We start from the raw sequence: 26,674 nt of genomic DNA, 5'->3' as shown, positions 1-26,674 counted from the left end.
GAAATTCTGGTTCTCCAACCCATTGTGGCCAAAAAGTTTGGGGTGTAGCTAGGAGGGGATGGTGGGGCTTGTGCCTTGGGTGCTGGGCACCAGTTGGACACCAAAAAGCGACACCGCTTACCCAGGGTATTTAGATCCAGGTCTAGGCCAGTGAACTGGATAAAGGAAAGCTTAGCTACAAATAAAAAGTGGAATTATTGTTTAATCCAAAGGCTTTAGCTTTGAATATTTTCCATAAAGTGTTTGGTGGTTTTTGTGCTTATCCACATTGTCCTCAGATGTGACCTCGTTCCTGGACATCACTGCATCGGCCAGGGGAGCCTGATTTATCAAAATTATCTAATGGGAAAATTGGCTTTCATTTTCAAAACTGCTCTGGAAAAATAAAAGCTACACTGTGAGTGGTTCCAATGGGTGACATAGACAATTTTTCCTTTTTAGAAATTTTTGATAAATTAGGCCCCCTGTGGCAGATTTACTGATGAAAATGCTCCAGAATTCTGGCTTAAGTTGAAGCGAGATTTCTGACGCACACAGGCCGTGCACCACATTTCTGAAGTGGTTTTTAGACACTTTTTGCAACTTTATTTGAAAAGGAGCAGACAATTAGGTGTTATTCAGTTGAAAGGGTATGTGACTTTAGATGCTGGTGGTATAAAGTTAGACAGAAGTGTCTATAGATGTGCCAAATCTAGCATGAGGCACTGTGATAAATTAGGCTCATTTAGGGGGAGATTTATTTATGGTGTTTCATACACCAGTCTTCATAAGAAACAAGCAGGAATAAGATGCGACAAAGTTATTAAGAGATGCACAGCTCTTATTAACTTTGTCGCATTGCCGGCTGTGCATGCGCCACTGATCAAAATCTACGACCACCGGGAGCTTGGCGTAGATTTCTGCTATAATTTTACGCCAGCTCCTGGAGTAAATTTTATAGTAAATACGGTGGGCTGCCCTGCCGGCTAAGCTGCACCCGGAAAGAACGGTGAAAATGTCCCAAAAGTCACAATCTTTGGGCTGTTTGCTACAGTTTATTCCCCCCTGGTCTAATTCTCAGCTGTCTAAATATAAAACGGCATTAGTAAATCTGCCCCACTGTGTTTAGTTAACGACTTTCTCAGAGTCCTGTTATTTTTATAAATTTTTAAGACTATTTTTTTTTCCTATTTCAAGATTCTCTTGAAGTGCTTGGCCAGGAGTAATTGATAACCTCTCCTTAAGATCTCATTTAGACGGCTGTAATGGAGTTGCATTTTAGCATCTGTATTAAGGCTGCAAGTCCTGGCCCGGCGGTGGGTGTAATGACTGTGGGTCAAAGGGACCCACGGATGTGCCAGGATTTGCTTCCTTAATATGGACGCTATACGCGATAATGTGTCCGCATCACAGTCATCTGAATGACGTCTAAGGCTCAGGCCATATAATGACCAGAAGTGGATTATGCAAAATCTTTTGCATTAACCCAACGTGCGCCCATCCCCACAAAAATCTTTTTTTCCAAGACATGGACTTGTCCTGTTAAGTTGGCAGCCAATATGGCTCCAGTTACAGCTACCAGCTCAACAAAACTTCCCAAATATGTCTCTAAAAATGAACAGTACTAATGACTGTGCTTGTAGTTTTAAACAAAAATTATTGAAAGGGGACCTCCTGCTTCGGGACCTTTAGACTACCCAAAAGATTATATAATTGTGGGTCCACAAACTGAGACCCTAACAAATTTTTAAACCTAATCTCAGGCCATGCCTCCTGATACTCATGCTTCGCTTTGATCGCTGCAGTGAATTGGTATTTTTGAGGGGCTTTTATGGAAATGCCCTGCAGGACTGATCTAAGCCTTTGTGGTCTGTTCTCCAGTCAAGGCTTCAGTGGGGTCCCAATTTTTTAACCACAAATGTCATCTTCTCACAAGTCTACTGTGCATCACGTTAGAATCTCTTGACACATTAACTTATTTTAAAAATCTTTTAGTTCTTGTTTGTACTAAAGATATTATAAGCAAATGTATCTAAAGCTCAACATATCTCATCTCCGCTAAGAAGCCGCCGCTGATGGAGAACAAGCTCGGGATTGTGGTCAACGCGTGGGGCTGATGAGTGTATATTACGCTTTATATACTCTATATGTTGGGGGGGGGGGTTAGCACTTTTTCCTTAACCTACTACGATTTAGTCTAGAGTGCTTTAAAAGGGAGATTTATCATATAAAGTGATGTTCGCATTGTGTGTACTGATGGTTCTCAAAGCCTAGAGGAAAAAGACCTGTAAACATAAATTACTACTTAGAAATATGGCAATATACATTAAATGCTTAATTCTGTTTCCTGATCTTTATAGCTAAATTGCTAGTCATTCTCCTAATGCACAGGTTGTTAGAGCATTACGTAAGATCCATTCACAATCCCTGTGCTTCGAAAACCATTAATAGACTGATAATGGAAAGTCGCATATAGCTTAGCGGCCTCATAGATAGGATGTGAAGAGGAAAGCACGGCACTTGGAAATTAGTTCACTTAAAAGTGTATGTGACGTATGGAAATGAACTTATTCAAGATTTAAACCTTTAGATTGGTTTAGACAATTATGCAGCAGCTAAAGTTGGAGCATTTGGACGTTACGTTTGACGCAAAATGACCCAATGCTTTACATGTCTACCTACCGATCGTCTATCTTTTTTGGAGGAACAGTTCCTTATTTTGACCATAACTCTGATGTTTCTCTATCTCTTAAAGGGGTTGTCTCATCAAGATAGCCTCTTCCCTAAAAACAGCCACCTCAACAATCAGCTGACCATCATGTGTGCCGATTCTGGAACCCCCAACAATCCATTGTATCATCGGGGGCAGTATCAGGGGGAAATTTGTAATATGTGTAATACTCTTACTAAAATGGGTGTTCCCAGAATGGACAATTATCACCTATCCACAGCTGGGACCCCCACAGATTGCAAGAATGGGGGTTCCGAACTCCCTGTTCCTCCTCACTGCTTGATCACAGTGAGGAGGACGTTGAATGATGCAGCGGTCGAGCATGAGTGCTCCCTTCAAAGTCTATGGAAATGGTGGAAACAGCCGAGTACAGCTCTTGCCTGTTCCTGTAAGTCCTATAGACATTGAATAGAGCTGTAAAGGATCTGCCAGGCACTACGTCTGGGTATACTCCCAGGATTAATCAGTCGACACCTGAGGCCAGACCTCTGAGACTGACACCTGCTCCCACCAATCAGGGTGGCAGGCTCAGGAGTGGGAGAGCCTATCGCGGCCTGGTCAGTCAGAGTTAGCTCCGCCCCCTGTCCATTTATACCTGCCGTTTTCTCTTCCTCCTTGCTTGTTATTCTTCTTGGATTCCTGGCCCCACTGCTGCCTTGCTCCAGCCTGCTTCTGCCGTGCTTCTGCCTTGCTTCAGTTCCGTTTATCCTGCGTTGCTCTGCCCCTGGCTTGCTTCTGCTCCGTGCTCCCGTTTGTATACTCCACTACTTCCTGATCCTGACTGGCTCATTCACCGCTCCGTTTCCTCGCGGCGTTCCGTGGGCTACTGTATTCCCTTGCGTGTTCCCTGTTTGTACTCCCTTGCACTTAGACAGCGTAGGGACCGCCGCCAAGTTGTACCCCGTCACCTAGGGCGGGTCGTTGCAAGTAGGCAGGGACAGGGCGGTGGGTAGATTAGGGCTCACTTGTTCCCTTCACCTCCTTCCTGCCATTACAAGAGCTGAGGGGGCATGCTCAACCACTCCATTTAAACTCCTCCTCACTGTGGGGGTGCAGTGAGGAGCATTAGGGTGTTCAGGACTCAGCGATGGTACCCCCAGCAATCCGACAATTGCCATCTATCTTGTGAATAGGTGACAATAGGTGAGCCACTTTAGCTGCTCTGGCTGCTAGAGCGGGGACGACTGTCTATGACGTAAATATGCATTAATCTCTCCCACCACTTAGGCAAATTTGGCATGCATTATTCCCAGGCAGAGCAGAGTCTGACTAGTTATCCGGGACACGTTACTAATCCCATCTGAATTAAAGAGGATTGATATTAGGAAAAAATGGCTGCTTTCTTACACGTAGAGTTCAGCCCCGTTCAAGTAAACCGCTTTCAAATCTAAATTCATATTTAAAATATGTTGCTCCAATAAGTTGCTCAAAAAATCTACCTGGCACCCACCCTGTTTAGTACTATGTATAATTCTGAGTTTAAGGCGCTTTGGAGCTTGCCAGTTTGGGCGACTGTGTGTAACTGATAGACTCCCAAAGGACTTGGACAGTATCATACATCCCAACTTTTAAGTATTGTAAAGAGGGACAACCGATGCGTAGCACGGCAAATTTTTGGCCTGTTAAGCCAAGCCTCTGACCCCGCCCATACACACCCGGTTCAGCCCACACAGTATCATGCTCCCATAGAACCCCCTTACACCCCATATAATACCCCATAGTACCTCCCACACAGTATAATGCCAAATAGCTGCCCCCACACAGGATAATGCGCCACATATGTACCCAACCATAGGGGTACAGAGTGGGCCCAAAAAGCCTGTTTGTCCCATAGGAGTTGTATAAATAAGGTGCAATAGTTTTGGGGCTGTTATAGATATTGAATTAGGGCAAAGGAGCTTCAAGTAATCCCTGCGGTCCTTAATTCATTTTCTCTGAAATTCTCATTTAACCCAAAGTTAGGCCAGGTCTCTGTCCCAGTGAATACATTAGCAGTACATACGCAGCCATAATTCTCATTACATTCCTATATACTGTATGTAGAGTCTATAGCGGCCAGAGAGACTCCAGATTAATGACGGATGTAAGACAATGATGCAATTCACAGTGGATCAATACAATTTACTGCAGCTAAATACTAAAACTTAACAGCGCGTATCTTTTTCTTTGTAAGTGGATTATTTGATTTCTTATGCTCAGTTATCTCAATTTTATTTTTGCCATTAGAGATACTTTCTCCATCAAGCTGTGACACGGGGCAGTGTTCAAAAAAGTAAAAAAATAATAATGGAGATTTACTCCGCTGGAACCTAAAGACATGTGATGTTCAGTAACTGGACTGTGCTGGGTATTTACCTAATATTCTTATGTAATAAGGCATACCAGGGCTGGGTTGGAGGTTGGCACTATGGCGGGGGGCATTAATTTATAGATAAAAGAAAAGCAGATGATTGGACAGAGTAAGCGTAAGACTGCAATGTATATGTATATGAGTGGTGGGGGATGGAGCTAGGGGGATGAGCCGACAGACCTTACAGATGTATGGTAGGGTGACCAGCTGGCCCTGCATTGACATATGTGGAGTATTTATTACAATTAAAAACAATTGTGATCGGTGGGGAATTGGGGGTTCACAGGGGGAAATAAATGAACCATTGTCCATCTGGCAGTTACAATGCTCAAGATTTTGGGCTAAATGTGTGTGTGTGGGGAGGGGGGCATTCTGAAATACCTGTTTTTGGCATACTTCCAACCGTTACATTTTTTGCAGGATCTTTCTTCAAATAGGTGGGTTGAGCTTATGAAATTTGCATAAAAGTGGGCATTCCCAGGGTGTTGTGTAGGTGTTCCTAGTTAATCAGGGGTGGGACTTAAAAGTGATGCAAAGGCTGGGAGGTAGGCTTTAAGCACCAAGAGAGCTTGCCCCGCCTCTGAAACGTAGCACGCTGTCAAAACTTTTGATAGGTTAAAGAGATCTGAACTTTAAAATCTCTGAGACCCCCACCAATGCCAAACACCAAGACACAGAGGCTGTACTATCTGTAACAACGTTGCCTTGTAATCAAAAGTGTGGACTACTTTCCCTGCCAAGGTGACCACCACGGAAAACTAATCGCAAAGGAAGTGATCGACTTGCGGTCACAAACTGTTGCCATGCAATTGCCCCCAGTCCATACTCTTAATAATACATTTTACAGGAATTTTCCTTCAAAAAATTTGAGTAACACAAGGAATCCTGTGATTCTCAATGCACTGCACATCATCTGGTCTTTATGATCGAATTATTATAAAAGACTGTGGAATCACACTGACCTCAGGAAGCCCAGGACTTCAGTGGTGACACAGTCAGTAAGTGTCACAAACGGTCAGTCCCGTTGACGAGGTTGAAAGTGAAGGATGATGAAATGATTGTTTGGTTTCTAAAAATAAGAGGGATGTTCTAGTAACGCAGCTCTCTAAATGATACAAAGTGACATTCAGAATCGGCTCTAGTTTCTTACAGAAAATTCCCCTTCATTTTTCTCTCGAGGCTTAGTCATGGTAATGTGACTCAATAGGAAATAGGTTTTGCATGTCGTGGGCCATGTTTTTCTCAGCTCTTATTTTTTGCTCTGCCGGATATTTTATACAAAATCGAGACTGTGTAACTAAATGTGGGATTGTGCTCAGGTAATCCTGCTAGACAATCAGCAGAGACTGAATGATCCCTCTCTTTATTGTACAAGAAAAAGGGTCTGTTTTATATTCCAGAAAGAGCGCCACTCTTGTTCATGGCTTGTGTAAGGTACTGCAGATCAGCCCCTTTTAAGTGAATGGACAAACTAAGGCCCCGTGCACACGACAGTGCCCGTAATCACTGTCTGTGATTAAGGGCACGGCCAGCTGCGGACAGTCACCTGCATTTGCACACCGTGCTCCCATTATAAAGTAGGGGAGCACAGTCCGTAAAATAAAAAAATAGGACATGTCCTATTTTTTACGGAAGGTTTCTACGACCCGGACACCTTCCCATAAATATACGAGAAGCTGTCCGTCGGCCATAGAAATAAATGGGTCCGTAATTACGGTCTGTAATTACGGACGAAACCTGTGTGCATGTGGCCTAAGTCAATGGACAAAAGTTGTGCGGTTTCTGAAAACAAATTCAGGCCCGTTTCTCTCATCCTTGACAACCCTTTGCTTTGAAGGAACTATCAGTAGACAAATTAGGACACACAATGTACTGTCCAAGTCGAGACTAAAGTTAAAGCTCTTCGGCCTCAATGCAAAATCTTTAACGGGCCCTCAACTACAGTTTCTTGCATTATTTATATTACTGGTCTCCTTAATTGGGGAAGAGCGACCTCTTGGGCACCAAGCGCTTGGATGCAACTGCAGCAGACCTCTCCTATAGTTAAGCTCCTGTGTACAAGATGTCCTAATGCAGTTGACTTAGACTTCGTTCACATCTACATTCGGGTTTTCCTTTGTTCTGTTCTGTCATAGGAAAAAACAATGAAAAAGTGACGCAGACAGAAGCCAACAGCGCCTGACGGAACCCATTGACTTTAATGGGTTCCTTCAGGTGTCTGTCATTTTGCTGGACACAGAAGTGCACCGTTTCACAAAATCGACGGAATAAGCAACTAACCTAGCCTCCACTGCGAGTAGAGCCTTAGTGGGTACTAAAGCAACCAATAATCGCCCCTAAGAGGTGCCAGAACGTAGAACGGTGCACCCTTACTGTAGCCCCAAAAGGGCAGATGTATCAGAATTTCTCTGCCTGCAGGAAGCGCTTCTAACAAATCTGATTTTATCACATGAGCGTTCTCAGTACCTCTGACTCTGTTCTAAAATCACTCAATAAGAAGTGGGCACCCACCAGTTCATCTTTGTTAGGGCATCCTGTACATGCTCTAATTTAAAAGGTCTGTCCTATTGGCAGACTGCCATGCAATAAAATCGTGGGTGAACAAGATCTTGATTCAAAGGTGTACGTACAATAGAGGAAGACCATGGAGCTGCTAATGCGGCCCTGGAGAGAGGGGGCCCAGACCAAGATGGCCTTCTTCCTAATTTCAATGAGAACCTGTGCAGGGCACCCTTAACCACAGATCCAACAAGCAAGGGTGTGGGCAAATAACCCAAAGAGATAAGGACCAACAAGCACCCAAATCTCCCTATGCAGGTGGGTAGGGGTATGGTGGTGTTAACCAGCGCCAGTAGTGGGACCATTTTAATTTTTGCTATGGGGCCCCCTCATTGCTTTGTCTTGCGTTAATACAAAGTAGGGGCTACACTGAAGTCTCTGGACACCAGAACAAAGGATTTACTACCCAACTCCTATTTACATTGTATGTCACCTTATATCTGTACAGTATAGTTATAACACCCTTTACCGCCCATATTATACAGCTATTGTTATGCTGCATTGGCACCTCCAGATATGAGACAATTATTGCAATCTCTGAAATTTGCTGTAACCTCAATATAGTTACCCCTTTCGCCCAGAGTACCACCAGTCTTATCACAATATGTATGTATGTATGTATGTATGTATGTATGTATGTATGTATGTAGTATGTTTATACTATCTAGATTTATTATCTCTCTGTCCTCATCTCATCCCTCCATATGGTACCAGAGTTAGAATAATACAGTGGAGTCTATATAAGATCACTCTGCTGTTTTAAAAGTTTCCTCATAACTTTAATTTATCAAACTTTTTTTATTTTTTTTAAATCTAATAGTTAAGTAGTCCCAAAGATACATTAGCGCTAGATGTACACCTGTACTAGATGTTTGGAGGCCGTTTGTGGTGAATACCTGCGAATATCGTCCTAAATCATCCTCTGATTTTAATAGGCTGAAAGCCAATTTGCTGCTCTGTGCTCTTACAATTCGGCTGAAATTATTTGCTAAATGAATTTCTAATGGATAATTTCAAATGCAAAAAAGCTGCATAGGAGTTAGTGGTTTTGCAATATGTGATATCAATTGTCCATTTATCCAGGCAGCATAGTGGAGCATGGATCAAGCGTGAGGAGGGTTTAATGTACAGATAGATCTCCTAATACCACTTTAGTGCAGTGTGTGAGAAAGGAGGAGGTCACATCAAGGTTTTTACCCTTTATGAACAGGAGAGTAACCACCGGTGTCTGAATACATCGCCTGGGATTGTCCCTCTATGTGCTAAAGTCTTTATGCAAATTCAATACCAGATATTTCATCACCAGTCTGATATTTTACTATAGATCATGGAAGTACACACAAGAAACCTATCCTGGGTCTACTTAACACTTCTGGGGTTTCAAAATGTATAAAGTCTCAAAGTATTAAAAAAATAAACCAAAAAAATTATTTTTTTGTCTCATCTAAAAGTACTTTTTTGTTCCAGTATCTCATCTGCACGGTTATTTCCAGACACTGTAATCAGAGAGAAGGGTCCCTCTACGAGGCCCAATGTGGGCCATGAAAACGAGCGCTGATTAGCGAGACAGCTCGTCGATCGGCGCTTGTTTGCTCCTTTCACAAGGAGCAATTATTGGTTGTGTATGGGGATGTGCGATCGTTACGAAGATCATTCGTCCCTATACATTTCCATTATATCAGCAGCAAATCTTCCTGTTTACACAGGGAGATGTGCTGCCGACTAGCGAGCATTTTATTGGCCGCATAAACGATAGTTTGCTTGTTTATCGGCTGATCGTTCCCCTGTTTACACAGGGAAATGATCAGGAACAAATGTTTATATGAAAGTTCGCTTGCCCGATCATTGGCCCATGTAAAAGTGCCTAAAGTATATCGTAGTCTGATCAGGACCTGACCGCCCAATGACTCCACCGTAGAACTATAGTTCCCTTCAATTCTTGCTGTTTAGGCCAACCATTACCATTTTAACACCGTGTGGGCTCTGGTTTTCTCTCTGTACATACACAAGGTATGCAGGTCATGCCAAATGCGGAGCAGAAGGGGTGTAATAATGGTTGGACATTGACTGAAAGGGAGAAAAGCAGAAAGGAGCCGGGAGGAGAGGGAACAAGCTGATGTAAGGAGACTAAGTTTAGAGTGATATGCGGCATCACATTCGAGAGACACTTCCCTGGTTTGCCATAAATAAACTTTGACAAATATTGAGTGACAAAGAAAATGCTAATAAAATATATAACTTACAATTGAATAGTGGCCATACACATTAGACCGTCTGCCAAAAACAGCGATTTTGACCGGACCGTTTGACCATTTAATGTGTATTATCTGTTCGGCCAACATTCAATCGGCAGATGTCGGGTTAAAATATGATCGGGCATTTTGTATTTCACCATGCCTGAAACTTCTCAGGGAGATAAGTCGCCACCTGAGGTGTCTGGCAGCGGCTTAATCCCCTCTCTCCATTGAGAACATATGCACGCTAAGGCTATGTTCACAAGACAAACAAAAAACAGCTGTAAAATACGGAACAGCCTCTGATTTGCAGCCGTTTTTTTAAGCATCGAGCGTAGTTTTTGTGCGTTTTTTACGGATGTTTTTGGAGCCGTTTTTCTAATGACACCATGCAAAACGGCTCCACAAACGGCTCAAGAAGGCGTTTTTTTACGGGACATTTTTAAAAACGGCCGCGTAAAAAAAAACCCTGTCGGAACGGAACGCTGTTTTTCCCATTTGAAATCAATGGGCAGATGTTTGGAGGCGTTCAGCCACCGTATTTTTGGCCATTTTTGGGAAGTTTACAGCCCGAAAAACGGCTGAAAATAGGCCGTGTGAACATACCCTTAAGTGAATTCAGCGTGCATGTGTATGGGAGGTCGGGAGGAATAGCTGTCGGCAGAACGGCCATTCGACCAACAGCTATTGAAGATGTACATCCAACTTAAGGACTCACACACTCGTCCATTTTACAGATCCTTAAGGTACGAATCTCAAATATGGTTCCCATACAATTCTATGGGTCCATACCTTAGTGTGTCTCCATGTAAAATTTACAAGATATTAGTTGTGTCATGATCGCTTTGCTTCTAGGAGAGAATACAATGCCAAAGGGAGAAACCAAACGGTCGAACACAAAGTGCTTTTCAGTTCATAAACTGGATTTCGTGCACCACCATACAGGATGTGGACACGCGACCTTGCCACGTGCATGAGCCCTAATAAGTATACGATAGTAAAATAAGGTAGGGGGATGCTGTGCTTCAAATAGCAAAGCAATAGGTGTCTTGTTTGATAGGAGGTAACATTGTAGTAGAGACCGGAATGATGACATATTTGATGATTATATGCCTGCCTGAAAAAGTGATTTTTGAGGTTGACTTTAGAGGTTTGGATAATAATAAGAGTAGTGGGTTCATTGCAGCAGGGAATACTGGAGGAGGGAAAAAGGCACTGGAAAAGTCCTGGTGGCAATGATCTGCAAGCTGTTTGGGATAATTTTCTCTGTAGACAGGAGTCAAAAAAGGAAATTCTTGACAAAACATGTCTCAGAATAAAATACTCCAGCCACATGATTGTAGGTAGGACTAAATAATTATAATTGGGGTATACAGCAAGACAATGGCCCAAAGTACAAAAACATACCTCCATCTGAATGATGTGGGAGAAACCGTATTAATGTTTTGGATTGGTCCTGAATTGAATCCAATATAAGATTTAGTGACTGTGCCTGAAACTCGCCGCAGTTCATACACAAAAACCTACTAAGGTGTCTAAATAAAGAAATGAAAAAAAAAAACAAAAACTGTGCTACATTTCCTCAACCGTGACCGATATCATATTATAGGGAAGGCTTGATTGCAGCTAAACGCGATGTGACCAGTTACAAAAGTTTAAAGGGGAATTTTCTCCTTAAAGGGGTATTCCCATCACAGAAAGTGTTGGCACATCGCTAGGACATTCCATCACATTCTTATCACTAAGACCCCCACCAATTCTGAGACTAAAGGGGTCGCATCGCTGGTTTCGTTCACGTTGCAGTTGCCCTCGCAGTGTGTGTGTGTGGGGGGGGGGGGGTGCTGAGGGAGTCACATCTCTAAATGAGTGATGCGTCCTCCTTAGTTTTAGGATTGCCGGGTTCCCAGCGGTCGAACCCCACCTGATCAGAATGGGATGGTATATACTAGTGATATGCCAAAACTTTGTAATGGGAATACCCCTTTATATAAACTGTAAACATAGATGGTGTAGACTTCTTTCTCTCTTGGACTATAAATGTGTGGGACTATAACCTTCCTTGGTAATGACTAAACACTGACTACTGGGGGGAAATGCAAGAATGTGCTTGTGACCTCTGCTCTTTGAAGCCTACAAACTACAAATGTTAGTCCTCGAAATTTCAATTTGATAAATGTTAGACAAGTAGGAGGGGACATTTACAAAACTCACTGCCAGGAATAGGAAATGGTGTTTGACAGTACAATAAATCTGTATAAGGTATGATCTTCAAGAAAAATATTCCAATAATGTTAGTATATTTGCTAAAAGTCCTTCTGCTCCACGGGAGGTTTCTGTCCTCCATGATCTCGCCTTAGGACACGTACGTTACGGTTTGACAGGTGTGCAGGAGTGAGAGCAAAAGGATCAGCAACTATAACTTTAAAAAAGGGCACAAAAGGTTAATGAATCTCCTGAATTGTAAATATAAAAGTTTTGTACGTGAGCCCACTATTCACATGAACTTTCTAATCCATACTGAATACCTCCCAACCGTCCTGGATTCAGCAGGACAGTCCTGATGGGGCATTATACTGTATGGTTGCATCTATGGGGGGATTATACGGTGTGTCCCTGTTGGGGACTTGTATTCTTTTCTATTTTCTTTCCTAAATAACATTGGCTACTGTCTCCTTTGCTATAATGCCAGTCGGTTTCAGCATAAAAATCAGCCCACCCAAGTGCTAGAATCGGGGGCAGACAAGCTCGTTAATTTTCCAAGGTTTCCAAATGTGCTCCTCACCTTTGGTCCCAGGGTCCAGCATGATAGCTGTGGGATGTACACTCATTTCATTGCCAATTACCCGGCCCCTTTCCCACCAATCACTAGGGGTCTTATTTGTAGTAACTACTCCCCATCCACCGCATTAGATCCACACATCATTCAGCTGGCCACCCGACCAGATATCTGTAGCAGTGCTAATGCAGCTTCACTCCCAGCTCCATCCTTCACCACTTCTATATATGATATAAAATAATACTGTATATTTTATAGTATATATTAATTATATATGACTTATGTATTGCATATATGTGGGGATAGTGACTGCCTCCGTTTTTTGATCTTGCACTCCTCCCATTCTGCCCCGGTGATTTTAATTAGTTTAATTCTGGTTCCTACAATCCCCAAGAATATGTAGGCTTAGCCCCAGTTCTGGGTGTATGTGCAGCGTAGAGACACACCTTATAAGTGAGGTCGCCTTGTCGTGGCAGATGGGCTCACACAATTTGATCAAAAAGAACCTCCCTATTGTAAGTAGATTCAGCAGCAATGTTATTTATTTATTTATAGTGTTTAGGTGGCATTGGTGTACGTAATGTGCTGTCGACATTTTTGTGTGTGCTGCATTATATATTTTAGGTGCCAACTCTGGAATCAGCCACTTCCATTCAGATGGAAAGTCTATGTCTGAAGGGAAAATGTGATTCCCTGACCAACACGCTAAAGGGAAGTGCTCATCCCCATCCTTCACCTTTATCTCCCACTTGGATGCAGCGTCCAATTGTTTGTACAAGGAAATTTTAATTGAGTGTTATAGTTTAATCCATAAACTGTACACCACCATTGAGCGGCACCATATGCGGTAGCTTAATGCCCTTCCCCTTCTTACCAGCCCTGACTAATAGAACGCTCCTTTTTCCCCTCTCATCATAAATCCTTTGTGACTCCACCATGCAGGACTCCCATCTCCTCTCGCTGCTCACAAGAGCTTCCTGCACTGCCTAAGAAAACACATGCCCAAAGAAATCAACAATTTATGGGTTTTGTAGAAGATGGAGTGGCCATTTTGGCTTCAGCACTACCATCCGTTGAAACGAAGAGCCAAGATAAACCTGAAATAAATTTTGATTTAAAAAAAAAAACAAAAAACCCTCAAAAGGTCTCTGATCTATTTATTATAAAAAAAAATGTTTAGTCCGTGTGATTAGTGTAAATTCAAAATTTGTTTTACTTTTTTAGATACAGCTGTTCTGTATTCTATATACAGAGTAGCTGAATCTAGTGCTAAATCCCTGACACGTAGGATCCACCTGTAATCTATCACATCTATGTTCATAACTTAGATGCGATCGATTTCAGGTGGATCCTGTGCGTCAGCGACATGAAGGACCTGCCGACACTGAACCCAGAGAAACGCAGGACCCGTTGAACCTAATGGATTCAGTGAATAGCAAAAAATACAGCTGCTCTGTATAGAGAACACAGAGCAGCTGTATCTAAAAAAGTAAAATGAGTGTTTAATAAAAACTAATTAAGAAGTTTCACAAAACACACAACAAAAAACACAATACAATTTTGAATGTAGTCATTTTTTTTTATTATTATTATTTTATTATATACGGTTACTGGGGTAGCTAAATCCCCTAGTGTGCCAGATAACCAAAAAATGAAAATAAAATGTATTATTATTTTTCTAGAGCCAGGAACATGTCAATAATAAAGTATTTTGTATTTTATATACAGCACATCTTGTAATAAGCCTGGCTCTCCTGTCCCGCAATGAGTTCTCTATTATTGACTGCTGACACGAGTATCTTCTGTCATCATGTGCCTTACCAGGCCATTACGTATGTAATAAATTAATTTTATTTACATTTGGGAATCCTTGTATGAAATCTAGCTCAGGGCATAAATCAAATTAATTCCGTGGTTTGGGCTGAACTCTGCGTGATTGTCATGTTACAAATAATACAGAGGTATCGGCAGATGAAAATACAGTCTGATCTGTACGAGACGTAGAGATGTCGAGAAGAAAGGTTTGCTCCAAGTTCCCTTTCCAACATCTATTCACTGCATAAAGTGTGTTTATATATATATATATATATATATATATATATATATATATATATATATATATACATAGAATACAGGTGTAGTCGTCTTGGCCTTGACTTTTTCAATGGCTTTTGTTGTTTGATATCACGCTGCAGCAAGTTATCAGAGTCAAGTTAGAGATGGCTACATCTGTATGTATGTATGTATGTGTATGTGTGTGTATATATATATATATATATATATATATATATATATATACAGAGCTGACGATCTTTTGCTTGTGCACGGTGTACTTTACTTACAGCCCTATGTGAAGCAAACTATCATGTATATCAGTGTCGTCATATGTCAATTTCAGCTCTGCTACTACATAGGTATGTTTTAAATTGCATTAAATGTAGATAAAATATACCTAGATTTTTATTTTATCTATAATATGGAGAAATTTGAAGGGGTTTTATTAGAGGTGTAAACACCCCAACCTGCCATGAGCCATTTATAATTGTGATCTCTGGACCCCGAGCCCGAGTGCGAGTGATACCGCTTAGGTTGTATAATACAGTATATGAAAAAAGGATTTGCTTTTTCCAGAAACAGCGCCACTCTTGTTTATGAGTTGTGTCTGGTATTGCAGTTGGACCCCATTCACTGAAAATGAGTTGAGCTGCATGCAATACCATACACAGCCCATGCACAAGAGTGGCGCTGTTTGTTTGTTTTATGTTGTTGTTCTTTAATAACTCCAAATGGAATATGTTCTTAGTCTCTGTATTTAGTTGTGTGAACTGGTTAACACTTTCCTGCTATATTGCAATAGCTTTAGATATTCTCCTCAGTAAAGTGATATATTTTTTATTTTATTTATGGTACATACTATAAAAATCTTCTGGGCCTACAAAGTGGCAGACACCAGCTGTTGGCTCCAGCGAGTGTCATATCCCCTTCATTCTTTACCTAGGCACAGCGCCGTACATGTGATTCTGGATTTGCCTGGTACTGCAGCTCAGCCCCATTAAAATGAATAGAACTTCGTTGCAGCACAAGGTGCCCCTTCATTGAGCTGATCAGTGGGGGTGCTGGCAGTCCGGCCCCCACTGACCAAATATTGATGGCCTAGCCTAACTTAAACTATCAATAGTAAAGTCCTTAAAAACCCCTCTAACGGTTTAACCCTGGGTCCACCATTGCAATAATGATAGATCACAAGACAATGGGATTGGGCAGCTTTAAAGGCTATGTACACCTTTTGAAATCTTTTTTGAGATACAGCTGCTTTGTATCCTGTATACAGAGCAGCTGTATCTAGCGCTGAGACCTGAATCCGTCTGGTCAGCGTGACGGACGAGTTCATTGTCAGCGGTTCCATGTAGGATCGAGCTGTTAGCGATCACATTTAAGTTTTAAACTTAGATGTGATCAGTAACCGCTCAATCCTGCATGTCAGAAACACGTATGACCCACTGTCACTGAGCCTGTCAGTCCCGCTGACCAGACAGATTCTGGTCTTATCGCTAGATACAGCTGCTCTGTATACAGGACACAAAGCTGCTGTATCTCATAAAAGTATAAATCATTTTTAATAAAAAGTATTTTGAAAGTTGCTCCTAATACACTGACACACTGTTTTATAAAATAAAAAATAAAAAAATATTTCAAAGGTGAACATAGCCTTTAATATTATAGAGTTCAGGCCTTATTGCTATAAAGAGGCTTGAGTTTCAATTGTCAATTGTTCCTAAATCAATAAGACTTGAGTGGAGAATTCTATTATTATTTCTCTTAAGGTTTCTATTCGTTATTACTAATCAATTAATAACCTAATCACAATTTTGGAATCTGTGGCTATCTCTTGGCAACAAAGGAGTTAATAGGGCTGGAGAGCTAGGGTCTCAGCAGAGGCCGGGGAGCTCAGTATGAGTGGGGTATCGCTGTTCTTGATCCTTTGGGAAAGACACATCATTGTATTCTTCAGCGAAGCTTCGGAGCTGTTATCCTGATAGTAAACAACATCTAATTGCCGGTCCTGACAGCGCTCATATATCCGCTCTTGCTGCAAAGTTGTTATTTCTGAAATAAACAACTGCCCATGTCTTTTAGTATCTGGAAGTCTGACAGGTGTCATATTATAGAAACAGCGCTTAATTCTCATGTATTATTTCATTACATAGCTGTGCGGATTTAGAAGGAAAGGCTCCGGAACTAAGAAATGTTCTGTATTTCCCTGAGAATTTAGGATGTTCCTAAATTTCTTCATCTATGTTGTTGCTAGGTCTTGGATCTTATATGGATGGATCTTGGAATATATGTATCATTTCAATCCATATACATGAGATGTTAGTAAGCAACCGCTTCCCGGGCCAGAGGGGTAACCCCCACTTGTTTTTCTTCTTATTCTTGGTGGGACGTCCCTCCCTTTTTTTGTGGAGGTAGAGAAACCTTCTCAAGATTTGTCCCGGGGGGAAAAAAGGGATGGGTCAGAGTGGCCCACCAGAGCACAGGGAACTCCTTTTGTGGGTCGAGGCGATAAGGGCACACTTGACAACAGTTTTTGATTTTTGCAGGGCAGTCCCGTGAGCTAGACGGCAAAAAGAATGAGTTTTATGCTTATTTTTTGTTTTTAAAATGGGAAGTTTATGGTCATTTTGTTGGCGGAACCGGGGCGAGGCTTAAATCGTACTGCAATTTGGGATTCAACTTTTTGTAAATTTGAAATTACTCTCTCGGGTATTATTCACACGGATGTGTACCAAATTGGCCATGATTTGCACCCGTGCGTGACCCGTTTTTACAGATCCCTTATAGATTTGAGTTTCTTAAGGGATGCAGGAAAACGGGCAAAATAAGGACGTCATATTTTTTTCATGGGCTGCTCACATGGTCCATTTAGAAAACGGTTGTGTAAAAAGCCCCATAGAAATACAGTAACTTTTAATGCCTCTCTGTGACGGCCGTTTACACCGTTCGTGTGAATAAGACCTCACCAGTGATAACGATCCGATAAATAGTATATATATATATTTCGGCCGCGGGCAAAAAATTGCAGCGAAAAACACTTTCTCTGCCTCCTATTGATTTCAATGGGAGGTCAGAGACGGAAACGCGGGAAGAAAGAGCATGTCTTTTTTTTCCCCCCGCAAGCGTTTTTTCCCGCTCACGGGAAAAAAACGCCTCAGTCTCCTGTTGAAATCAATAAGAGGCGATTTTGGACCTTATTTGGCGCAGTTTCCAACATGGTTTCTGCGTCAAAAACCGCGCCGGAAAAATTCAGTGTGAACTCGGCCTATGATGGAGATAGAGAGATATGAGATAGATAGGAGATAGATATATGTACGTAGATTGATAGATAGATAGCTATAGATACATGAGATGGATACAGAGATAATACAGATAGACGGATGAATATAGAGATATACAGATGTAGCCGTCTTTACCTTGACTTTTAACGCATTAAATACACAGTGGCTAGATCCCTTATCTTGACTTTTTCAATGGCTTTTGTTGTGAGATCACGCTGCAGCAAGTTATCAGAGTCAAGTTAAAGATGGCTACATCCGTATATAATCTAATTTGTGAGTTCCAGATGTCTAGCTCATTGTAAAGTATCTTTCTCATCTGTCCTGGCTGGATCTATACGATCAGTCACTCCGCACACTTCACATAATTCTTATCCTGGACTGTACAACAAATAACCAAGTGGGCTCCATTGCCAAGACATCTATAACACTGACGGTTTTACTGCTCGGCAGCGCTCTGCCAGCGAGGTCTCCTCATCTAAAGCATGGGGCTAATTTGTGAATCATCAGCTGGAGATACAACCGTGAAGCTGCAGTGCTCATTTTCAATCTTCCAGCAGCTCTACAAGCATTTCACATAATAAAAAGGCAAAAGTCAACCAGAAAATGTATCCAGAGATGTCATGTGACATAAATGCAGGTATTGATTCTATTATCCGGAATTATTAGGATCAGGGATTTGACGGTTACTTGGGGACGATGTCTAAATAAGTTATAATAAAGTGGATTTTTAGTTAAGCAGCATTTATATACATATCCATGCAATATAATATACTAATATATATAAGTAAAAAAAAAAGTCCCTATTTTTATTTTTTTTAAAGTCCTTGGAGTTCTATTTTACTCAGTTTCTCAAAGCCAGGTCAAGATTTCTACCCATCGAGGAACGCTGATACCATATAGACATCCATGAAGTCACTTCTTATAGGCAAAATGTTTTGCCACCTATAGGGTTGACGCCTTAACCTTCATAGGTCTCAGGGAGACTCATACTTTAATAATGTGCGTCTCTATAACTCAACACCATGTACTCTGTGTAGGTGCACATTGTGTTCCATTTTAAGATGCCCCCTACATTTCAATTTATGTTAAAGAGAACCTTTCACCTCCCCATACATGTGCAGCATAAAAGGCGGGGGGGGGGGGGGGCTGCAGAAATTCTGGGGCACTTTAAAAAAAATTCTACCTCCCTCCGTTATTTAGATATTGGTGCCGTTATATTTGGCGCCCAATATTTAAATAACCCCCTGGACAGTCATGGGGCGTGTACTGTCAAGGGGGCGTGTTACTATGGCTGTGACACTGTCCAACCAGATATGGAGAGTGTTACATCAAAAGCGAGGAGAGAGAGAGAGAGAGAGAGAGAGTGTGAGTGTGCGCGCACGCTCTCTCTCGTTAGCTTTGAAGATCAGTCTTCTGCCAAACTGGCAAGGGGGCGTGTCTCTGCTACGAACAGTGTAAGCGCTCCCCAGTTCTATTAACACTGTCCGTAGCAGTGACACGCCCCCTTGCCAGTTCGGCAGACAAAGTACAAGACTGATCTCTCGCAAGAGCTGAAGAGATGAGAGCGCGCATGCGCGCTCTCCTCTCCACAGCTCTTTACACTGTCCGTAGCAGTAACGCGCCCCGTTGACCTTTCAGGGGGTTAGTTTAATATCGGGCGCCAAATATAACGGCACCGATATCTAACTAACGGAGGGAGGTAGAAAAAAAAAAGTAAAGTGCCCCAGAGTTTGTGCAGCCCTCCCCATTACATGCTGCACTCAGCTGCCCATGTATGGGGAGGTAAAAGGTTCAATTTAAAAATGTATCATCCTTGTGTCATGCTCCACCCAATCAGGCCCAGCACTAACAGAGCGTGCTCAGCGGGTCCCTTTTAACACGGTAGTCTTGAAGCACTTGAACTATAAATTTGCATGAACCACAAACTATTGGCAAGTAATTTGTATGTTTTCCCTCTATTTGTACGGGTTTTCTAGTGTTTTTGTTTCTTCCCACAATCTGCGTCCAATGAAACAGGCCGTATGATAAGCCGGCGGAGACAGGAATATTAGATTGTGAGACCCGTTAGGAATAAGGACCGATGAAAGTGCTGGGACTATGGTTGTATTTTAAATTCTTATAGTTGAAAGCCAAAGGACACCGACCTCGTGTGATTATGCTGTAACATGGCTCCTACGAGCTACTTACTGGTTCTTAAGAATTTCGCAGAGCTCTATAACAGAGCTCCAGAGCAGTGATTTTTGCCCCGTCTGTATATGAAAAATATTTCACATGACCACAGGGTGACAGTCGGTAAGAATTGTGTTATTCACCAGTGGCACAGTTCAGCTCTGATGATTTACAAGTCCCAGCTGACTTGCCTCTAAACCTGTGTCAGGTATAGACGGGGGAGGAATTGGGTTCCGCCTAACACCAGCAACATTGACCGACCAATACTATCTGCTAAGGGGACATGCCAACAAGTGCTATAGTACCTGATTAAAGGGGTGCCGCCGATGGCCTGGCATCACAGACAATGGCACAGTTCATATACTGTACAGCGTGAATAAATAAGTATATTATCGTAGCGTATGAGGGTATAGCACCATTGTATATCATAATTATTTAGACACTGTATGGAAGTGTCATTGGCCAACCTGGCACTATATGGCTATTACTGCATTGTATGACCGTACACTAAATAAGGGCGCTAACAGAATGTACCGTACAGGGCACGGATGTAAGGGCAGCACTGGCTCTTGCTGATGGTATCCAATGGAAATTCCCTGGTTGTGCCTATTAGACTCACTTTTTTTAAATATAGAAGAAAAGAAAATGCCCAAAAATGGAGGTTCCCTTTAAGAGGGCACTAGATTAGGATCCCTGGTAGACATTTCACAGGTGCAACTTTAAGAAAAGGCCAGTCTCTTAAGGCAAAAAAGCCAAGGACCGCGTGCTAAAAAGGATGTGTTTTGCAGTTACTCAATCAATTTTCACACCCTAAATACCTCTTGCATCAAAGAAGATCCCTGCAGACTCTCACTTACAAGATTATTGATCAGCCAGAGGCCGCCCTGCTTAGTATTATGTGTGTTTCATTTGAGAAGTTATGGGTCGGACAACTGACAAGAAGTACTCAACCTTGACAAACTTCTAAACTGACTGAATCGCCCTTACCCGAGGAGGAAATTAAGTCTGAGGGAGAATGTGGAATGCTTTAATTTCTCTGTCCTCGCCGTTCTGCAAAGCCGCAGCCTGATGGAAAATTACCTTTTTTTTTTCTTCTTCTTCTTTTCCTTCGATGAAAATAATTAACAAGGTATTAAAAATGTTAAACTATCTTTTTGAGCGCATTAAGAAGAATTAAAAGAGCTATACTCATAATGAAATTCTATTTTGCCAGCTTTTATGGGGAAAAAAAACTGATCTCCAGAAATGTTTTTGCAATAATTTATTAGTGAGTGTTCTAGAATATCTAACTGCTCACAAATACATCTGTTTCTAAATTATTATTTTTTTCCAATTTTGATTTTGTTAAATCCGTTATTTAAAAGGGCGCAAAATAATTTTGTATGGGAATAGGAGTTAATATAGGCCTATGGTTCATGGATAATTTTTTGTGGCTTCTTCTGAAACGCAGTTATAATCTATGGGGTCCCCCCACATTATTTTTTATTGCATGGGTCTCCACTAATAATCTGATCAGTGTTTTTCTATGGTGGGATCTGTGGCGGAATCAGACAGCAGGTGTTCAATTCCCCTGCAGCGCCACCGCAGGGAGACTGAAGCATTACACAGTTCCCATTTAAATAAATGTACTATCCATTCAATGCAGAGAGAGATTATCCTAATAGCCACTATCCGCTCTGTCCAAAAGTCTTGATTCAGGGGAAGCCCCATCAATTAATTCAGAGTTCCCTAAAAGGGTATTTTAAAATGTGTTTTTCTTTTTAAACCAGACATCTCCTTCATGGACAAAAGGAGGATTTTTAAAAGCGGGTTTCCAAATGCATACTGTGTAAACCAAGTTATTTTTGCTATGTAACCCTCTTGTTTTTGCGCTAAGAGAATTGGTCTGCACGTATCCACCAACCTAGCCCTTTAGGGTATGTTCACACGGCAGCGTCCGTAACGGCTGAAATTACGGGGATGTTTTCAGGAGAAAACATCCCCGTAATTTCAGCCGTAACGGCATGTGCAGGCCCTTGAACGCCGCGTCCATTACGGACGTAATTGGGGCTGCTTTTCATTGGAGTCAATGAATAACGGCTCCAATTACGCCCAAAGAAGTGACAGGTCACGTCTTTGATGCGGGCGTCAATTTACGCGGCGTCAAATGACAGCGGCGCGTAAATATACGCCTCGTGTGAACAGACAAACGTCAGCCCATTGCTTTCAATGGGCAGATGTTTGTCAACGCTATCGAGGCGCATTTTTCGGACGTAATTCGGGGCAAAACCGCCCGAATTACGTCCGTAATTAGTGCGTGTGAACATACCCTTATAATACAAGCTCTAATATAAGTGGCTAGGATGGTGGATATGTGCTGACCACTACTCATAGGGTCAGTTCACACGTTGCGTAAATACTGCAGATTTTCTGCAACAGAATTTATTGCGGAAAATCTGCAGCAAATACAGTAGCAGCAAAGTGGATGAGATAAAACAAACTTCATCCACACAAAGTGTAAATACTGAGCGGAAAAAATGCTCCGAAAAGAAACAGCGGTGAGGAATTTTATTCCGCAGCATGTTCTTTGCGTAAATGGTGCTTACTTGTTGCACGTTTTCCCCATTGAATTCAAGGGGGGGTAAAACCCGCAACAAATAGCAGTTGTTGCATTTTTCACTGCAAACCTGCCGCAAAAAACGTACAGAGAAAAAAAAATAAAAATAAAAATCTTATACTTACCTAGGAGTCTGTATTTCTTCCTCCAGGCCGGCCACCTGGGATGACATTTCATCCCATGTGACCGCTGCAGCCAATCACAGGCTGTAGCGGTCTCCTGGGATGAAACGTCATGCAGAAACGGCTGCATTTTTTGCAGCAGACATTCCATGCGAAAAACTGCACCGTCGCCCGGAATTCCATGTGGCGCACAGGGCGGATACCCTGTGTGAGCTCAGACATAGACTAAAAACCAGCATACATAGTGCCACACACAGTGCCCCCTTTAGGTGGGGCCACACACAAACTGCCCCTAGTAGATGGTTCCACATGCCACAACAAGCATACTCCCCTTTCTTCCCATTTCCATGCCTTACTCCAGCAATACAGGCCTGGCCTCTTCTGACCAGGCGTCCTACAGCAGAACACAAGAAAAGCGTTGAGTGGTTGGGAAGGGAACTGATGCCTCCTTTGCCTCACCAGCGCATTCAATTGTATTTGCGGCCTAAGGACATGGATGCAATTGAGTCCAATTAAATGTGAGGGCCACCCGAGCCAGCGGGGATCACCGGGGCCCGGGTATAGTGGGGCTTGGAGGTAAAGCTCCAATGATCCAGCCCTGGCCACAAGGTGTTTCCTGGGCAACTGGAACTCCCCGCTGTTTGTACCCCTATCCTTTTAAAAGTATTTTCTATTAGGTACATTTATCACTTATTCACAGAATAGGTGATAAATGTATGATTACTGGGACCCTACCGCTGGCACCCCGATTGATCTCTAGAACAGGGTCTCGAATCCCCCATTCCTCCTCAGCCCTTGACATTAATTTAAATGGAGAAGCAGAAAACACCTTTAGATAACAGCCCTTAAAAAAAATAAAAATAATAATCTGGTCAAGCTACCAAAAATCCTTTACACAAAATGGGATTTCCATTACTTAAAGAGGCTCTGTCACCAGATTTTGCAACCCCTATCTGCTATTGCAGCAGATAGGCGCTGCAATGTAGATTACAGTAACGTTTTTATTTTTAAAAAACGAGCATTTTTGGCCAAGTTATGACCATTTTTGTAGTTATGCAAATGAGGCTTGCAAAAGTCCAAGTGGACGTGTTGAAAAGTAAAAGTCCAAGTGGGTGTGTATTATGTGCGTACATCGGGGCGTTTTTAATACTTTTACTAGCTGGGCGCTCTGACGAGAAGTATCATCCACTTCTCTTCAGAACGCCCAGCTTCTGCCAGATCACGCTGTGACGTCACTCACAGGTCCTGCATCGTGTCGGACGAGCGAGGACACATCGGCACCAGAGGCTTCAGTTGATTCTGCAGCAGCATCGGCGTTAGCAGGTAAGTCGATGTAGCTACTTACCTGCAAACGCTGATGCTGCTGCAGAATCACCTGTAGCCTCTGGTGCCGATGTGTCCTCGCTCGTCTGACACGATGCAGGACCTGTGAGTGACGTCACCACGTGATCTGGCAGAAGCTGGGCGTTCTGAAGAGAAGTGGATGATACTTCTCGTCAGAGCGCCCAGCTAGTAAAAGTATTAAAAACGCCCCGATGTACGCACATAATACACGCCCACTTGGACTTTTACTTTTAAACACACCCACTTGGACTTTTGCAAGCCTCATTTGCATAACTACAAAAATGGTCATAACTTGGCCAAAAATGCTCGTTTTTTAAAAATAAAAACGTTACTGTAATCTACATTGCAGCGCCGATCTGCTGCAATAGCAGATAGGGGTTGCAAAATCTGGTGACAGAGCCTCTTTAAGGGGAAACCAGTATCTCCAACAAAATCACAAGTTTGCATTGGGCTTGAGAATTCTTGTACATTTTTAGACCTGATGGGTTAGCAGGGCATTCTAGCAGAATAGATTAAACCCTATCAATGTGAGATAACCATAACCATCAACGAGTGATCTTACTTTTCTAGCTTGTCTTGTATAATCATTATGTCCTTACCGTAATGGAAATACCCCCCCCCCCCCATGCACGGACTTCCTGGGGAGTTTATGCTTTACACTGCAGCCCTACTTGAACAGATTGGCTGCCATTTATAAGCATGGAAGAGGTTCAAAACGGCACTAGTTATAAGGGTCATCATTATCACAGAATCTTTTGCTAGACCCCAGGCGTTTTCTGTTGCCACTGACTCGCTCTAACATCAAGAAGTGGGAAAACGGAGACAAACACCAACGAGGCGGCAGCGTGCCTGTATCTCCTTTTTCTTGTAAAATACATGTTGTGAATTATCTAGGAGATCATGAGTGCCATTAGCTGCTTTGGGTCTCATATACTCCGTGACACCTAATATCCACTATAGCAGAGGGAATGAGCAGCACGGTCGTATTTGTAGAAGACATGGCTGTGGCGCAAGTGCAATGAGTAACGGGTGCTATTATTATTATTACTATTATGGGGCACTGGGGCATCTAAAACAAGAATTTTACAGCAGTGTATTCCTCATGCCACATGGGTCTCTGGTCCCCCGCTAGATTATCTAAGAAGGCCAGAAACATTGCTACGGCAAGTCCATCGTCGTATTGTAGTAACTTACATCATTATTACTATTACGTGGAGCATTATTGTGTGTGACGGATATTATATCATTTGTCATTACAGAGGTCAAGTAACAAGCCTGGAGATCTAGGGTAAAACCTCCATCAGAATCCCACAAAGCACAAGAACCGAAGGATCCAACAATACACCGGATGAGCTCATCTCAATGGAGGACTTTTCATTTCCTTTCCTCTATTTTCTCTGGAATTGGACATTCGTAGCAGAGGCAGATTTTCTCTGCAGGTAACTTATACAGTGTAAGTATGTTAATAAGCCATGGTGCGGGATTTGTATGCAGGACTGAGATACTGGCGGTAAATCCAGCACCAAATCTAAACTTTTTGACCCTTTCTTGCAATGTAAATAATTTGAACAAGAATTTTCTTCCATTTTCATGGTGGGTTCATAAAGTAAAACCTGTGTCATTCGAAACAAATTTGAAATAACCAGCAAAGGTATCAGCCAGAAATGTGGATTGGTACCAAACTCTAAGGGTGCATTCACACTCGGCAGATTGTGTAGCAGAAATTATCTGAGACTGAAAATCTGTTCTATTCATCTGAAGGTAACTTGCAGAAATCCAAGCACCTGCTGCAGAAACCCAAGCACCTGCTGCAGAAACAACCACATTCACATCAATGAAACAGATTTTCAGCCCAAAAACATTTCTGCAACAAAATCTGCCTTGTGTGAAATCAACCTTAGGCCCCATGCAGCCTGTATAGACCTGAATAATAACAGCCCTACCCTACAGATGTGGCCCACAGACCTTCTGGTCAGAATTTGGGGTATAAGTTTTGGCTCTATATATACTTTAGTGTATTATGTGAAACCTTTAGAACTCCCTTAAAATAAAACTATGGTTGGGTTGTGCAGAGAGATAACAGCAGGTACTATAGTTGTGTTATATATGATAGCGTTTTTTAGGCTAGTATTTTCAGCAATGTTAGGCTATGTTCACACGCTTAACAAAAAACGGCTGAAAATACGGAGCTGTTTTCAAGGGACAAGCTGCGTTTTTTTACGGCCCGAAAAACGGCTGAAAATAGCCCGTGTGAACATACCCTTAGGATTTGTCCACACGCTCCGGAATTGCTGCGTTTTTTTCCCGGCCGGAAAATACGCTGCAGAATACAGTAGCAGCATTGTGGATGAGAATTAACAAATCTCATCGCCATGCTGGGTAAGATTTCCAAGCCGAAATTGACCTGCGATGCGTATTTTTCAGTGCGGTGTGCATGTCAATTCCTGCTACGGAAAGTGGCCAGAATTGCTGCGTTTT

At 42.3% G+C, this 26,674-nt stretch overlaps 1 long non-coding RNA gene across 2 annotated transcripts in view; it reads left to right on the top strand.

Annotated features, from left to right (window-relative positions):
- LOC142661265 (uncharacterized) overlaps nt 1–26,674 on the top strand; it is a 115,861-nt gene that overhangs the window by 75,871 nt on the left and 13,316 nt on the right. The window contains exon 3 of one of the 2 annotated variants that reach the window (XR_012850682.1): nt 25,456–25,649. This is a non-coding gene — a long non-coding RNA (uncharacterized LOC142661265). Of the gene's footprint in view, nt 1–25,455; nt 26,434–26,674 lie in introns of those variants that run through there. The other variant, XR_012850681.1, reaches the window with a different exon arrangement.

The sequence above is a fragment of the Rhinoderma darwinii genome, chromosome 9 (assembly GCF_050947455.1).
Source record: "Rhinoderma darwinii isolate aRhiDar2 chromosome 9, aRhiDar2.hap1, whole genome shotgun sequence".
Classification (NCBI taxonomy): Eukaryota; Metazoa; Chordata; class Amphibia; order Anura; family Rhinodermatidae; genus Rhinoderma; species Rhinoderma darwinii.
This window is presented reverse-complemented; position numbering and strand designations above follow the sequence as displayed.